Below are 18,887 nucleotides of genomic sequence, written 5' to 3' on the forward strand. Positions count from 1 at the left end.
CATGCTTTGGAGGGCGGTTAATGAGCGGGAAGAAAAGAAATGATTTGTGTCGTCACCATACATTACCGATCTGGAAAATTATGTATATCGGCTAGGTCATTGATATTGCATGTAATGAATAAAGGCCCTAGTATTGATCCCTGCCGGACGCCCATGCATTATGTTTGTGTATCGGAGCAGATGTTATTGTTCGTACGTATTGGGAACCTATTACTCAGATAAGTTCCAACAGTTTCAGGCAATACCGCCGAACCCCGTAGTCACAAAGCTTCTTAAGAGAGTGTTCATAATGTACGAATCAAAGGCATTGCGGAAATCTAAAAATAGGCCAAGCGTATATTTTTATATTCAATATTATATATTTTGTCTTTAACAACTAACAGTGCTTGTTCAGTGGACCTATTTTTTATAAACCACACTGTGAATCAGCAATGACATTGTATTTATGCAGAAATTGGCAATTCCTAGAGATACAATGACGCCTTTCAAAATTTTGGTAGAACGGTATTGGGCTTTGTCAACAAGCTGAGCATTCTTTGCAAGACACCCGCTCATTAACAGCTCTCGATAGGTATCCGCCAACCACGCTAGTGCTGCACATTCGGGCGGACGAAGCGTTTCTTTTGTACCGGGTAATGTGGTTGAACAGCGCTGCTAGCGCCTCTTTGGGAAAATTTTTTGGATGGTTCTGCGTAGTGCTTACGCTCAGTTGCCGGCGTAGCGACGAGCATGTGCTATCTTCCGTGTCCATCACGTTGCTGTTTGTCGATGTTGACCCAGTGCCGTCTTCAGAGACTTTTCTGTTCCGCACAAAACTGCCCGTGAGTCCTGATTATTGCTTCCAGCTGACCTCCTCAACACCCCAAAAAGATGCAATGGCGTCAGACGAGAGCTTTCTATCAGAACAAATCGAAGTGCATCTCTCTCAGCAAGCATCTGACGCATACCACGTTTGACACATTCAAACTTGGAGCCACTTCCTGGAAGTTCTAATCCCTCGGAATTTTATGACATGAGATGCCCGGGACCTTGCCAAACAAATACGCCATACCATGGGCATCAACTCGCAGCGCCCTATCAAACCACTTATAAGTAGCACAACGCACTCGTGCCCACGATGTCTTCTTTTCGGCCAGAAGGCTCTCATCTGCGTTGCTGCTAGACGTTCTCAATGCGGCAACCGACATATCCCTGCCGCAGCTAACCGCGTCAAGCGAAGGCAGAAGGTAAGGTTTTTTTCCCAGCCGTGGACTGCTGCAGAACGGTGATCTCTCAGAAAACCAGCGAACCGTCGCAGGCGAGGCAAATGAATATTGTCTCGCTTTGACACTAATGGAGACGCGCACACGCAATTTTTCCCGCCTTTAACCATGCACGGCGGCTAGCGAAGCTATTCTGGGTAGCAGCGCCCCTACGGGTGCCCTGCGGAGAGGTCAGGCAAGGAGGTTGAACGGCGCTCCTGGAGTGATTGCGTGGGCAAGAAGGATTAGGAGGCTATGGTGTAGCTTAGCGAGCGACATTGCGCACTCCTAATACTTTGCGTAGTCCGAATTCCCGGCATTTAACGCCAGCCTCTTGCAAACTGGAAAGCCCAAGTAGAGATTACAGACTGTCTTTCTGGTCATACCATTGTGATGCTGTAGTGGTCGTACATCATCATCACAGCTTCATCATCTCATTTGTTCGTTATTACTTCCACAACTTTGGCAAAAATTGTGCTTGCAAAAATGTGCTTGTACCATTGGCTCCCCCATCTTGTAATCTCTCTTGCGTCTCTCAAAGGCACTTTTTTTCCTTGAAATATGCAATTAGGTTCTCCAAAAGCTCGTTTTTCTACTCCAATACGCAATTTGGCTGCTCCCAAACGGCCTCGGTCAATCACATCACTGCTTACATGCAGGCAGATATGTGTTCGAATAGATGTGAGCGCCACGCATGGCTATTTCAGGATAAGGTGTGTGAGATGAAACGTAACTCACCTAGGACCTACCGCGGGGGGCTTAACGTCGGGTACGAGGTCGCGGGATCATATCACGCCGGTCCTGTGCATTGGGGGGGCTTCAATGCCCCCACTACGGCGTGCCTCATAATAATATGGTTTGGGCACGCTAAACCCTGAATTGAACCTAAAAATGGTAATGAGTCGCAGCTCTGCCAGTGTTGGTATATGCTGAAGGGAGCAATTTCAGTTCTTGGCCCTGTGAGTGCCGCTACGTGACGCAAAATTATATGTTGCACTAGTTAAACATGATGTTACAGCGAATACAAGTCCGCTGACTGCCTGGACCTAGACCACATAGAGGCATCCACAAAGCTAAGACTGCTACTTTCTGGCTCGCAAGATATCGCAGGCATTGAAAAGCCGAATGTGATCGAATTACGGAAGAGCGTAAACGTCACGCCTCGCCCACGAACAGACGACCGCTAATGACAAGGCATTTACGCCTCACAGTCCCTGGAGCATGAAGCGAGCGTCCTTATCAAGCCGCCATTGCGCTCAAACCCTGTGGCGGCTCGTTTGATGGCTGACATTGGGCGAAGGGCTTGGCCTGAACGTGCGTGCTCACATGGGCCAGACATCTTGCTCAGTTTCCGAGTACGGTGTGGCCGCATTGATGCGGCGCTGATAGCGTCCGACATCAGAAGGAAAAAAACTCTAAGGGTCCAAGCTTACCACACCTATTCTGGATTGGCACAGGTGTGTGGGGCCACACTTAAGAATGCTCGACACAAGTTGCGCCTCGAGGGGGTTTTGTGCTGCCATGGCAAGGAAAACTTTGTCAAGCAGGGAAGCTCTCCTGGCGGTTTCGCAAAGTATGAATACACATATTTTTGCACACGGTTTCTCTGTGCAACTGTTTCCTGCCGCTTACTTGAGTACAACAGCAGCAGACACTATCAGGCTTGTGCCTCCCTAACAGGGCAACGCCCAACAAGCTTTTGATTCCCATTAAAGAGCTTCCCGAGCTCTGGGCGAAAAAATGGTGAATTAGCTTTTGGCGGCTAGGTGGCCATGTGTGTGATGTTGAAAAACTGCATTTCCTTGGGCAATGGCCGAGTTTCGCGAAAAATTGGCGAACGCTAGACTAGATGCAGTGGTAACATGGCTGTTGATGGCTACTTATGCGAGGATCTACTCAATGACCAGGTTTTAAGCCTGCCTACATGGTACAACATTATTCCACACAAATTGTCCTCGACAAGTTCACCGACGACAGTGCAGTGCCAATCGAGAGCGTACGTGTATCGGCGGTAAACCGACATTACAAGGTGTCGGTACTTCCACGCGAGACGATAATAATGATAGCAGCAACACAAGCGACCTGGGTCGTAATCCTAGTCATACTAAAATGCATTGTGACAAGGAAGGAAGACAACGATGTGGCGATCACTTTGAGCTACGCTAAAGGTAACATTCTGCATTGCTGTATGCTGCTAATCTTTATTAGGTGTACATTATGAAAAGCACAGAAGCGTTTGTATCTTGCCCCATTGTTTTTTACTCTGACATTCATTCGAGAATCCAGGTTGACCACAACTCGGCCAAACGGCCACCTTGCTGGAGGCCGTGCTATTAATATGAATTTTACTTGGGCATTCAGCACCAGTTATTGTTATCTGTGCTGATCGCAGCAGCATCAAGTGCTCAGTCTGTACATTTTATTACAGCCTCTGTGTAAAAGTCGATGTATGTGACCTGACTCATGCTTCACTAGCTCAACCATGCGCATTTGATTTGATACTATTTTTACGCTCATACAGCTGACAGCGGCTACCCCCTGGAACCATGGCTCCTGACTCCGGTCCCAGGCCATCCTTCCGCTCACATTGCTGAAGGCAGGTACTGCACACGCTTCCATGCGGTCAACAAAAAAAAAAAAAACTAGTGGAGCGCAAAGTGCATTGGACTTCTGAAGAATAGCATCGCTTCCGCTGCCTTGGTCAGAGGTACCGTGTCCTCCACTCTAAATGTGAACCAGACCGCGCAGCCAACGTCCCATTTATGTTGCAGCGTGTGCAGTGTTTTTCCGCACAATTTGGGTCTTGCTGAAGGTGACAGCGCGTTTGATGAGGTTGATGATGATGACAGAAGCAGTGACAATTGAAACGGTGGCCCCCTCCCACAGGGAGTTCCCCGAGCGAGGGCAGCACGCATAATGTATCTGAAAGGATGTGCTGCCCGGGACAATATAATTCGATTATTTGGAACCACACGGCAGCAGCACCTTCAGCACTACCTGCGATGGCGAGTGCGTCGGCAGCAGCATAGACAGCAGCAGTAAACGTGCCTGCAGTGTCAGGCACATATGGCTAATAAAGAGAATAGGAACGAACATGAAGGCGTATTGGCAATTACTGTGGATAGCGTGCTTTTGTGTTTGCAGCATACAATATGCTAAATTACCACCATTGCTTTCACGTAGCCTGTATCAATGACCGCTTATGTCACTAGGGAGAACTGATTGCATCATTCCACTGCGACACCATAGTGCATGACCTTTCACTTGCTGTAAAGATGCTGTGTATGATGGTGAAGACAACTGCTGTGGTCATTAGCAGAATGTTGTAGCCACTTCTCTGGCTGCATAAGCAGCCGGCAGTTTGCCGGTTTGATTTAGATGCTGCTGCTGTTGCTACTGGGCACCCTTGATGCATTTATCTACTGGCATCACCGCCACTGTCACCGCCGTCTGCACTGAAAATGCATGGGAGGGAGGATATTGGACTTTTGTCTCCTCGGAGCTTCCTGCTTGTTACCTGCAGCAAAGCACAACACTTTTCGCTCTACCATATGTAGTGTCCTGCACACCTTGCAAGCCCTCCACGGCGGTAACGCTTTGCCACATAGCCTCTGCACAGTTCCTTTTCAACAGCGCCAAGTCGTGCTGACACACATCGCCTGTCAAGCACATGATTCTCCCTTGGATGTGTATTTGTAAATAGTCATATCAAGTGCCAGTGATGTTCTTGAAACTCGTTTCTTCATGTCCCCACAGTAAATAAACAATTGCAACACATCTTCAGTGCCATGTTTATTCAAAGTGAATAACAGTCATCATGATACAACTCAATGTAAACAGGGTACGCTTTCACAGTGCCAAAGTGACAGTACGGTTTCCACTTAATGGGATCTAATACATTGTGAAATGCCGCTGGCACACATTAAACCACAGAAGTGTCTGACATTGATATTGTTTTTCTTTGGGCTCTTCACAACCATTCGCGTTCACAGCACAAAATGTATTGCAAGTCTTGCCTGTTATGCATCCGCCATGTTTGTAGCACAGAATAGATGTTATTTTCAATGACTAGTACCGTATAAGACCACCAGTGTGAAAGTGCAGTCACGCGCTTTTACAGAACGACACACGTGAGAAAATACTGTGCACTTTGAGAATCTGCCATATAACAATGCCAACAAGACAGCGTGGCGGTGAATGTGGTAAAATAATGGCCACATCGATGGCTACGTTGAGTGTATCAAAAATTGTTCTCAACAACAATGGGGACTAGGTTGCATTGCTATCACCGATACGGCCGCCTGATATATCACTAACTATTGCAAGTAACAGGTACTTGTTGGTAAAGAAATATGTACACTTGTGCCTTCCATAGAGCAAACAAATTTGAAATTGGAAACACGACATACAAATAGCATGGAAATCATAACAGTGCATTTCAATACCTGTTATCACGGCATTTGTGTGAAACACTTTTGTGGCTAAAATAAAAGTGAACACATAGTCAACATGTTCCTTGAAAAGCAGCAAAAAAATTACACATCTGACCAAAAGGATGAAACATTCATTAGACATACAGTTCACTCACTGCCATTCTCACTGAGACAAACTTACTCAGCAAGTGGAACTCTACACATAACAAAAAATTGCAATAAATTAAGTATTATGTGAAACGCAACACATTAAAAAAATAAGATAACAGAACATGTAATGTTGACAACTCTCACAAACTACGGCTGAGGGGGCTCGCGGAGGCCATAGCCTCGCCCATGGGCAGAGACCACGAGCTGGCGCAAGGTGGTTGCGATGAGGGCAGTCGCCTCCCGCAAGTCCCTCATCTCCACTGCCAGCTGCTGCTGCACCGCGCGAGAGGCAGTCAGCTCCTCCACCAGCTACTGGTGATGCTGTGAAAAAAGTGCACCGACTGCAGCTACAGGATACGAAATTAAATTTTTCGTTTCACAGTGTTTGCAAGGGTTACACTTGCAGCTTGGTTACTTATAGGGCAGTGAGGACGTATGCATATAACGTGAGAAGTTGAAGTGCGAACTCTACAAACATGTTCTAAGACAGAAAATGCTACCAAGCCACCTTTGTCACTAAGAAGTCAATGTCGGTAATAAGCTGTATTTACCTACAAAAGATGAACATGTTGTGGTGGTACATGCAACCATGGAAATGTTTTGTAACTTGCGAAGTAACAGATAGAAAAAGCACCTCACAGAGGGTACATAAGTACACGAACCAATGAAGGTCCCCAATGAAGGTCATGAGTGACATCTGCATTCATTGTGCTCAAGTGCACAATGAATGCAGATGTCACTCATGAATAATCAGGTTGAAAGTTACATTATCCTGCACACTAATGCCCTCTTAATATATGGCAACCTGAGCGAGTTGTACGTACCTGCCCGTTTTTATCAAGCACCATCCGGTGGAAGCTGACGGCCTCCATGTTTGTTGCCTCCGCCAGCTGGCCCTGCCTGGCGTATTCAGATGCTGCCCTGCAGGCCGCATCCTCTGGTGGCTACTGCTGTCGAGGAGGCCTGCGGGGCTGCGGCTGAGCTGATGGTCCTTAAAAATTAAATGGCCAAAGAGGATAAAAAGTTTGTTGTGCTCTTCGATGTTGAACATTCACTGGTTCATTATCATAGCTGGAAACATAGGAAACTATTCCCGGCAACAAACTGTCGGCAATATAAACCTTATATTTGGATAAATAAATAAAGCGACACCACAGCAGTACGAAATGCTGCAACAATGTTAATTTCTACACGACTACTTGAACGCTACAGAAGCTGCATGACAAGTGGTATGATTAGTAAAACAATATAGTTTCGTCTTGCAGAGTCTCATTATGGCAGGGACTAGCTGTGTTTTTTGTAGGTGACTATGAGAAATAATTTTTTTCTGTTTAAAAGTTCACAACAGGCAGTACTTTGTTCTGAAGGCTTCGCATTGCAATTGCTGTTAAAGTGTCTTACGTGCAGTGCCGCTCGTCCCCGGCTTTGTGCCCATGGACACTTGGGGTGGGGCTGTCGGGAGAGGCACGCGGGCGGCAGTGGCCTCCTCCTCACTGGAGCTTGCCTGCTGCAACAACAAAGCATAGTAGAAACACTGTGAGCTTTGCATCCAATGAATACGATTTCAATACTGTTATTGTTGCTTCAGTTCCATGAAATGTTTCCCAAGTCTATTCAGATTTATTCCCTCTGTACAGAACATGCTTGATCCCATGAACTAACTTACTCGTGACTACACATGCTTCACGGAGTAACGAACCATATAATCAATAACAGGACGTTTCTGAACAGCATTGGTTTCTTATGTTATTCTAGTGGGGCCAGATTTTCATTTCTGCAAAGTATGTATGGATATCATATGCTGGCATGTGTTCTTAATAACAGACATAAGCCCACAGTAGTAAAACATTCACCACCTCTGAACATGTATAACTTCCCCAAACCGGTCCACATAGCAACACAAAACGCTACCCACCTCGGCGTCATCCGCGAAAAAATCCACCGACGCGTAGCCTGCGGCGGTCTGGCTCAAAACATTAATCACGCGGTCCTCCAGCCCGCCCAACTTGCCGCCTCCGGTTTTTCTCCAAAAGCATGAACACAGTAAGCTTACGTTCCGATGCTAGCTGTGGGCTCATCTCTCGGATGCAACTTGCGCGGCAAGTTTTTTTTTTTTATGTCTTATAGTATCCGCGCCCAATACTGGCGCCAGCGCCGTGCTGTTTTCACAGCCGGCCCTAGCGCGGTAGTTAATTCATGCCACAGTGCTTTTTTTTATGAGCAGCACTCATACTTGGAAAGAGGCTTGTGGCGCCTCTCGCCAAGTACGACGGGTGCTGCTCCATAAACTCAACAAGCAGAGTGGTTTGAGCTGCCGATACGCGGGGTCCCTTTGGAGGTGCCGCCATTTTTTCGTACTTTCAATTTTCGCCGGACCGCAGCAAATTAATACAAGCAACAAGTATCGTTTCACATGTTTCACCATGCCCTTAAAAAATAGCGGTTACACTTACTCAATGTTTTGTAACATTGTCACAACATAATCACTGTTTTTCTGAAACGTAATAAACTTCACAAACAAACAAAATAACAGATCATTTTTCCCGGTTAAGTCCACTTCCAACATGTAAGGGGGATTTATTACTGCGCACTTCACCCACATCCGGAGACAGACAGTTCAGATCGTTGTGAAAAGAAAAGGTTTGCACTGCTTTTCAACCTTCATCGATTCTTGGTTATCCTGTGCGAATAAAAGCAAATGTGAGCATCCCGCGACCACCGCAGATGTTCAGATGCGACTATCTAGGCATTAGGCACAAGAGGTCGATGTTTACTCACCTTGCGCTTCGCGTTCACGGTTTCCATGATGTTCACAGCTTCCGAAATTCTTCTCGGGCGAAAGCACACCACGGAGGCCAAGACTCATCTAATCGTGCAGCGTTACGGGCAAAGGTACACTAAATGCGGGCCACGGCACTGATAGCTGCTTCTACGTAGCCGCCATCTTACCTATGCACAGCGAAATGGCTCGGACGCGGAATCGACGCGTGTGTGACTACAGCTCGAACAATGCGAATACTTGCAAATAATTGGCAATACGCGTCTGCCACTTGCGCGTCAAAACATTACAAAACAATTTTAACATCAGATAAAAACAATTATCCATTTATTATGCGTTTATATCTAACATGAAGTTGCTATACGGCCTCTTTCGGAGTAAAAAACAAGCAAAACGTGCTTCAGGCAAATATGGAGGCTGCTGATTGGCCTGTGTTGTTTGTTGTTGGCCATACGCTTGTTCGTCAGGACGATTATGAGGTCAGGAGTTTGGAATCAAATCAATTTCGAATCAATTTACGTTATAACGTCCCCTGTATGGACTTTCTGTGCGCAAAACTGAGGTACCAAAGTGAACTTTACGGTACTCTGCCTTCCACAGCAGTCCACAAGTGGGACCATTTGAATGCTGCGACAGTGGGTCTACTTGGCACTGTGAAGTGCTCGTGATGACAGGCACCTTCAAAGATGTGAGGCTATGACTCTGCTCAATCCTTTAGCTAGCTGTTCAAGAGGCTTGCCTGTTCGTACAAGTGCTTAACCTTCTGTACACGAGTATAAGTGGAGACTGCTGGTGGGACGCCGCTGTTGTCCCCTTTGGGCTGTTCATCGGTCTCAACGCGCCCTGCTTTCTTCTTCCAGCAGTTTTCTGGAATGAAAAACTACACATACACAATAAATCTGCCGAGGATATAAAAAAAGCAAATATGCTGTATTTGAAGCAAGAATGTTCCAAAATAACATTAGTCGCTCGACAAGAAAACGTGGCACACATGGAACCATTTTTCTGCAAGGAATGAGCAGCTAAAACGAACTGCAGTTTATTTGAGATGATTGTGCCTGTACAGTTCACAACTTCGTGCGACAAAGGTCAGCAAGCATGCGCACTACACAAACAATATGATCCTGTACACAGCCATAGTACTATACAACTAGAAAAACCCGTGATGTGTTAGCCTATATAGTGCTCGCCTGCATAGCAAATTGAGAAAAGTGGCCCAAAGATTAACTTATCGCATTATGTGGGAACAACGTCAAATCTCTATAAGTCTACCCAGAAATATTTAACCCATCCAAACAGTAAAGATACTAGTTTGAACTTTTTTGTTGCGATTCCTGCATACAAGAACTCATCTTGTGTCACGAGGGGCTTGCAATTATATTGCTTTTAGAGTTACACATTTGCCTGATGGCACAGCGAAACACCTCTAATCACTGGTGGCACCTGTTTCTTTTACCTTTATAAGCCAGCGAAGGTTTTGAAGTCACCAGTTCGCGCATCATCATCCCGAATAACTGAAAGGAATCTGGCTCGTGACTAACGGACCGTGTGCAAGCGCAGACACTTGCTGTTTGTAGGAACTTGCCTCAAATTAACGGTTACGCCTTCAACTATCAAGCCGCAATCCGGAAAGAGAGGATTGAAATTCAACTTTTATCCAAGTTACGAATAATTAAACGGGCATGCCAGCGTAAGCGTATGTGGTGGAGCATCGATTAGACACGTTTATGCAGGATTAGTTTGTTCAGCACTGGAAAGAAACAGATTCGATCACATGGAACATATTAAAGGGTCTGTGAGATGGAACAGTAAAATTCCCACACACTTTACCAGGGAGCAAACCTTCAATACCATAAAGTACTCATCATTCAGAATGCCTGAACAATTACAGCCCTTGGAACGCTGTTCAGGAAACCTTTTTGTAAGGAATCCAGCGACATAGTACGATGCCGAATCAACAATGTGAGATTGCTTGAAGCAAGTGTGTATATATCCTGAACGGGGAAAAGGCCGCCCGAGCAAGGAGGCCGGACTTGTTTGCTGAGTAACGATCTCCGTAAAGAAAATAGAGCTGTTAAAAAAGATAGACTTCTCGTCTTTAGCATTTGCTTTGTCTGAATGTTTCAGTTTTCTGCATCACTACTTTAGCTTCAGGCCACATATGAAGTTGGAGAAAGTGAGGTGTTCCACCCTGTCTCTCTTTGCCTGATGCAACCAAACATTCCCAAAGGGAACTGTTGCCTCGTAAGGAGGAAGCTGAAACCGTACTTCTTTGAACGCTCATTTCATAGCAAAAGCATTGCTTCTGTGGTCACACGTGTCCACCAGAATTGTCTGTGGCTGTCGTCTGCCTTCAAGCAGCAACATGTGGGCTCAGGGGCTCGGCACTCAGTGAAAGGCGCATGGAGAACATACATGTGAAATGAGGTTTATCGATACAGGCGTACATTCAGATTCTTCGGACATACTGGCACAGAACGGGCCGCTAAACAGTTACGTCGGGCAGCGCTCTTAGCGGTGACTTCGGCGTCGTCTTTTTCGGAGCGATCACGATGCTGCTACTGTTGGTGGTGTGGATCATCTGCAGAGCATGTTGCACGTCTTCATCACACATGCATTTATCTGTTCTCATCACGTATGACACTTGCTTATAAACAACAAAAACAAGAACACGTAGAACACTTCAGCATATGAACAGAAAGCTGTGTTACCCCTTTCCAAACCATCCGCGCATTATAGTTCGCTATGCTTACGTATACCCGTTTTCATTTCCCATGCGCAATCTCGCGGCGGTGAACACGCGGTACGCAGACGGTTGGGGCGCCTCGCCTTGTGGAGCTGTACGCGCCCTAGCAACGGTGAGGCACGACGACCACTCTGGGGGCTGGAAGGTCGTGTAAGGCGCGTCGGAGAAAAGCACTGCTCATGGCCACGCGAACAGTACCGCCGATCTGTCTCTTCAGCAGCTCATTGTAGGGGCTGCATTCACAGCCACTAGGGTGAACTATCAGGCGCCGGTGATCGTCGTCCCTGGTCCCGACTCTCCTGACGGTGCCAGTCAATTCTAAGGCATGGTATAGGGTTGGCTTGGTTTTAAGGGCTCTGTCCGCCAAGCGGTCCGCCTCTTCGCGGTGTATCACTGCGCCATTCTTGTAGTGTGCCAATTCCTGGTAGGCAAAAAACTCAGTCCGGTTAGGAACTTTAATCGGAACCAGTGAGGAGAGGGGTCCAGTGGCGATAATGCCATCGTGCGTCCCAAGGCAGCAATCCCAGACCACCCAACCTCACGGGCACCTTCGCCAAGCGTATTTCCATGTGCATCTTGGCTGACATCTCAACCACGTAGCTTACAAACTCCGAAATTGATTCGGGGCAGTGAGGCGGCGGTCCAGGACGCTACCAACCTTGATAACACGCGTGAGGGACGCATCGCCAGTGGGGGGCCTCAAGAGCAGGGGTATAGTCCGACACCGGTAGGCACCTGCCCTCACAGTTCTCTACCCGCGAAAACTCTGGTTCAACCGCCCCTCGGCGTGAACTTGCTTTCATTTATCTCGTCGTCTAGAAAGTCATAACCTGTTTCCACTGCGAGGCCATCGTCATAGTAGTAGGCAGACACGAACCAGCATGTTATTGCCACGGACCATCTGCCACGTCTTCAGCAGCATGTTCGGTTCTCGGAATCGATTGGCCAGCTCGTGGGCCGTTTCCCCCAGCACTGAATTCCGACAGCTGCCTACGGCAGAGGTGCACCTTAGTCCCGACATCAATCCGCACCAGACGGGGAAGGTCTTCTGCACCCATAGCCCGGGGCGGGAGGAGGGGCAGATAATGGTGGCACGCCTGAAATATTCCTCCAGCAGTTCAAAGCCGTGCAGGCCCATCCATGACCTTGACAACTCTTGCAGAATGACCCGCCTGTTCGAACGTTATTTGTTGAAATGTCACCACTTTAGCGGTTCTTGACTGGTCTTCAAATTTCGCAAATTCGTAAGAGCCATAGCTGCCCGAGGCCATGCACTTATATGTCGTCTCTTCTAAGGTGTTGCCAGGCCATAAGAGATCTTCACAGGGCGTAAAGATACGCCAGCTGCAGATATACCTCGACGGACGCTGGCAGGGCCAACCGGATTTTTCCCCCAATTCGCTTTTTATCAGGGTGTTGTTCTGCGTGGTATCGGAACGTACGAGGCGCATCACCTCATCGAAAGGTACTACGTCTAAGACTAGGTTTATTTCTTGCCTTAGATCTCTCTTCCGACGTGGACCGTAAACCTTAACTTCGTACTTTACCCGGCCGGTCGAGGCTGGCCCTGACCTTTCGCGTTTGCTGGAGGCCAGCCAGTTCTCGAATGATCAAGTCTCCACCTTTTATACGGCCGGGTATAAGACCAGTGAATGAATTTGGGAGAGAAACTGATTCGGTGGCATCCACTCACCGTACAGAATGACTTGCACTGAGAAAAGGCAGGTCCAGCGTCTCAGCCACTGTCTCCCAGCCGGGCACCGGCATACACATAGCGCCGTAGAGTGACGCGTAATCATACAGGGTGATTCTGTCATCTGCGTCGAACTTATTGACCATTTTCTTCACCGTGTGTGACAGCGTTTTACAGCACTGCCAGAAGTGTTCTGAATCACCCTGGAACGCACTGCCGCCAACGAACACCGACCACAATTTTTTCTTGCGAAAGCACATAATTGCGATCAGGCAACAGGTCGTCATAAAAAGTCGAACTCACGCCACCGTTTGAGCTTATGTACCACCAGATCCCGTAATTATCTACGCGACCAAGAGCATTGCAGCGCTCTTCTAGCATGTAAACAGAATAAACGGAAAAGCACCTAGCCGCAGGTACCTATTTTTGTCAATAAGGCCGCAATGCAAACTTCAGTCAAAAAATACCAGGAGTGCACGTGCGGTCAAATACTTTGATGTAGCGAGCTTTATCAAGTTCATGTGCTCTTTTACAAAGGGAATTATACATGCGCATTGTTTTGATGAAACGCGGCAGTTGTTCAATAATTGTGTCCCCCTTTTTGTTTCTTTCTGAATGCGGTCACACTAGCCGTGCGTGAAGCTGGGGAACCTATACCTAGTTGTGTGCCGCAGCTCTCAACATGACTTTTACCCATTTTGACTTGCTATATAAACGTGCCTATCTACGAGCAAGCACTGGATATCAGCCACACTTACGTCATTTCTCATTATGTGCCATTTCACCGCAGGGATTCCAAAAGTAACCTGTGAAAGTATAGGATATTGTATCAAGTCTCTCTGACACAGGTTTGATATTGGTACATTATAGGTAATAAAGCTTAAAAACAGTTAGGCCCTTACTGTATGTTAAATGAGAAAGTTCCTCTTGCCTCCAGCTTCACACAAAAAATATCAGTAAATGCAGATATTTACTACTGCTTATGTCGAAACGAAACGCCGCTAGCAACCTATTCGGACTGTAATATCGTCAACATATTCGATAGTACATAGATAACCCACTAGCTACACTTTCTCAATATATGCCGATAATTATTTGCGTGGGCGTAACGTGCGCAGAATATTTTGTTGTTAAACTGACACCAGCAAAAGCATTTTATTGCGCTTTGCATAACCATTAATCAAATTATGCAGCAACTTGGCGATACACGCGTACGCCAGCAGGGGAGGGGGGACGCTGTTAATGTTTCAGTGGTGCCGAGGCTGCACACTTGCTGTTTACACATTTAGTTCATTCGTACTCTGGAGACCTCTGCACTGCTTCGTGTTAACAAGCAAACGTAAGGTGCAATTCTCACCTGTTGAGTACAAATCCCGCTTTTTTCAGAATCTTTCTTTTTCCATTTAGATTTTTCATTGTCCCACTGCTTCGGCAGCATCATCACTGTGACGCAACGAATGCCTGGTTGGCTGTTGTGTTCCTCGGTCAGCTTCTCCCCGGCACTGTCCTTGGCGCGCTTCGAAGTATTATCTGTCTTGCGGTTTTGAGCAACCGCTGTGTGCCTCACCACCAGATTACGAAGCTGTTCCCGTTCTTCACGTGTAGTGAAACCTGGGCACGCCGGTTTTGCCGCCACCACGATTGACACCGTCGCCGTTACTCATGCTCATACGAGAGAGCAAACAAACGCGCACAGAACACGACAGAACAAATTGCTGCAACAGTAACTACAAGAGCACGTACTGACAAGCGAAACATGCGATGTGAATTCTGACGGATTGTGCTGTGGCGCGACTTGGACAAGCTTGGCCAGTAGCCAGTTTGGGCTACATCAGCGTTTCATTGATCAAAAATTATGTTGCAAGTATCACTCATAACTTGCATTCATAAATACATTAACGAAAATTTATTTCAGAAATCTCGTGAACGTTTCAACTTTTATTCGCTGTTTTTATTGCAATATTCAGCCATATACTCTTGTCATCACGGTGCTTTCCGAAAGTCGCTCGCCGTTCAAGTGAAGGACAGTTTCTCAAGCAGCCCCTTGACGGAAGTAGCGTTCTTGAAACGGAGCGACGCCTTGAGTGAAGGAAGGCGCGTCGCCTCGACTCGCTTCAGCGAGTCGAGTCGCCAAGTATAGGCGCGTTTACGAATACGGGGGATAGTCTTACTTGTAGGCATCTGACTGCTTGTGGGTGAAAAGTGCAACAAGAATTGTATAAAGCCTGTTACTTGCGCATAGTGCCAAATGGAAGCACTGTTTTGCTTGTTGAGGCCTAAATGAATCGGAAATGGGCGCACACAACAAATTTTATCTTTCTAGCACTTGTGACGTTAATACCATGAATTCAGTGTTTGCGATGCTGTGTTACGATTGTCATTAGCAAGACGAGACTGCACTGCAGGAGATGTCTCTTGTGGAACGATTGGGGCTACTTTTCAATTCTACATTCTGCCTCAACCTATGCAGACTTTTAAATGCGTTTTGCTACATATTGCACAGTTCTAGCCGGAACATGTTGCTTGGACTCAAGTTTGAGAAGGAAAACAGCTAAATTCTTTGTGTAAACCATTTGGTGCTCCAGTTGAGGACCTATGCTTGGTGCCTGTGTGTACTGTAAAACATTATTCACATTGTGGCATCTAGACACATGCGTCCGAAATGAAGCACCAAAACGCAGCACACTTGTACAGCCTTCAAACGGAGGAGAAACACAATTCAAGCCACAGTATAGTGGTCAGCAATGTGCGAGATAAAGTCCGTACGAGGGGTCTGTAGTCTCCAACATTGCGACGCAGGACACTGGTAAGTATTCCATTGTAGCTGGTGGTTCCTGTGATGCCTTGACATATGTTGCCTGAAGCTCCCGTAGGCTTTCAAGACAGCATGGTACTCCTTGACGTGGCATAAGGCACCATCCACTAAGCTGCTGTGGAATATGAAATGTTCGAAGTAGGCATTGAAAGGTTGTAAAAGGTTGCGCACAGAGCCAGCAAGTGGTCATCTTGCATACCTCATAATGGTGCTATAGAAGAAAACAAAGCAGGCTCTGTTGTAAATCTTCAACACCCACAAAATTGTTCACACTTATTAACCTTGACTAAATCTCTATTTTCTACACTCATTTCCATCTTTGTTACATGAAAGCAGACTGTTTGCAACTGGTACTGATTATTATTAGGCCTTGCAGTCAGGTTACACACAGGTGCACTGCATATATCTGATGAAGCAACATAATGTTCTCTAATGATAATTTTCACACACAGGTTCAGTTAGCATGCATATAGTTTAACATTATGATCAAGGATTGAAGCGACCAACGGTGTTTGGGAGCAGCAAATTCGGCACATTGGAGCAGGTTAGGAGCATGCTAAGTAAGGATCAACTTGACTGAAATGCAGACAAATCAAGAAATTATGTTCTTTATTTGATTTAGCAGACACTGTTAGATTACGGCGAATCAGTTCTGCAGAAGCTCGCAAGGTGGAGGTAAGTTCACCAAAGGAAACAAATGTCATACACCCGACCAAGGAAATCCATATGCATTCCTTGAAAACTACTATTTAGTTACATACCGAACGTGCCACATAATGTGGCCAAGAAAGAAATAACGAAGAGATTTACGAAAACAGCGCCTATTGTATGTTGATAGGTTTTTGTTAATGCTACCCAATAAAAGTTTTTTTGCTGCTTAAATAGTTGTTAAGCTTAATTAGCTAACGTAAATAACCTCACTTATTGGAAAACGATATTCGATAATTAATTAATGCAAATCCTATGTTGCTATAAATTGAGGTATTGCTCAGTTTCCAATATCCTCCGCAACTTTTTATTGACATCTTGTCGATTAGGTAAGTTTATTAAGTTATTCGTCCACAATGAACAAGAATTGTGTGACAACCATAAACAACATCCACCAACATACAGTCAAGACCGTTCGCGTAATGCCCGCGGTTATTTCTGGTGACATCAGTTGGCATAGCAGAGTACCACAAAATGAATGCAAAGTTACTTTCTCGGTCATTGCATGTTCGGCAGTATTCCACATAACTTGGCGAGAAGAAAAAAATTCCGTCATTACTGAAAAGAATAAAGGGAAAAAAGTGTTCACTGGCTTTCCGACCAACATGGCCGACCAATATTTTGCGTAAGCTCGATTATTAGGGCTGCCCCATAAAGGCAATGCAAAGTGGCGACCGATATTTTGAATGCCAAGAAATGGTTTCTTAAAATTTTTAGACTCGATCTGGGCAAGTCGCGCCGTGAGCATCGTTGCTGCGAACGCAATTTCTGTCGTTTGCGCACTCCCCCTTTACGACCTCCATTCGGCCGCTACGGTAGACAAAAACCGAAACCTTACATACTTGGTTTGCGTTTTGCGGCCACAAAAGTCCGAGTTTGTATTGTGTGGTTGTGCGGAGCATGGAGTACCCGGAGTCCAAATTTGACTACTTAAAGGTTGCCATTGGTTATTTTTGGGTCAAGAAGTTTCTCGAAAGGAAGCAGCTCGTTTGTCAGCGTGCCGCACTACCAACCCGGTAATATATTTTAACGTCACACGCATGGTGTGCGGCAGAACCTGGCGGGCAGTACGCAGGCGACAGATGCTGATGACTCCTTGATGATGATTATATGTGATGTTTAGTGGCGCAAGGGCCAGGTCTGTCCAAAGAGCGCCATGCAAATGATTATGAATATTTAATTGAACAGTGAAGTGGAAAGGATTGGACACGGCTGTATATGGGCCTAAAAGCTGAGTCGCTGTACAGTGCGTAAAATATAAATGTATTAAAATTATGGCAGTGGCTTTAAAATGTCCTGTGAGACATAAAACATGTTTTGAGAGGATGATTTTCTAAGATTTGTAAGTGCCAGTGGCACTGCTGCCTCATCAAGAACCTTATGTGCAAGGCTTTGGAGGCACGTGCCATACAAATGCTAGTCTCGCAGCAGTAGCCTCTGTTAAGAGGTCATGCTACGAATTTATCGGGCGTAGAACTTTGTAGTCAATCAACATCATGGAAATAGTTAAAAGTGATTTGCTGTTGAAAAATGAGTCCACATGAAGGAACATTGCTGGATGAAGGGGAACGTTCTCTTTGTAAGCTAGAGGAAAGTGCTTGTAGGAAAGGACATGTAGGACGGTCAGCGTCTCTCCACATTTAGTGCAGATGGGAGGTTCAGCACCAGACAGCAAGACCCAGGCAGCACATCACATGGGGCCAACTAGGGCCGATGATGGTTTTCAACCGGCACTGGCTGGGCCGCGAAGGCCCGCCGTTGCCTCCGTAATGCCAGTGCTGGCAAAGCCACTGCAACAGACATCCAGCGCTGGCCCTGCTTTGCCGGTGAATGCCCGTTAATGGCTATAGGCCGGGCGTCGCAACTGGCTATCCCGGGCCTGCTTTGCCGTAAGAGTGCCGTCATTGGCTGTACATCTCTAAACATTGGTTAACAACGTCCGTTCAAAGCTATAGGCATAGCCACATTGTTTAGCAGTTCTGATAGACCAGTGATCGGCCTGTCAAACAGAACGGCATTTCAATATTACTTTTCACGCAGCATTCGCTGGCCAGTCCCGATTATATATGTTTACAGCACGCGATATTTATTTGAATTTTTCACCGCTCACGCCAACTGCAACGAGATCACTCTGGTAATTTTTTTTCTTACTAAATTATTATGTAAGTTCTGCATATTTTTTCGTTTTATTACAAAGGCTGTTAACTTTCGCGTAATTGTATTTGTGTTGAATCATTCGGTCGGACATTGTTAACAAGTGGCACTCCATTATAATGCGTCAATGCGCGCTTGCCGTGTGCATCCTCGATAGGCGCAATAACA

This window comes from Dermacentor silvarum, chromosome 2 (assembly GCF_013339745.2).
Source record: "Dermacentor silvarum isolate Dsil-2018 chromosome 2, BIME_Dsil_1.4, whole genome shotgun sequence".
NCBI lineage: Eukaryota > Metazoa > Arthropoda > Arachnida > Ixodida > Ixodidae > Dermacentor > Dermacentor silvarum.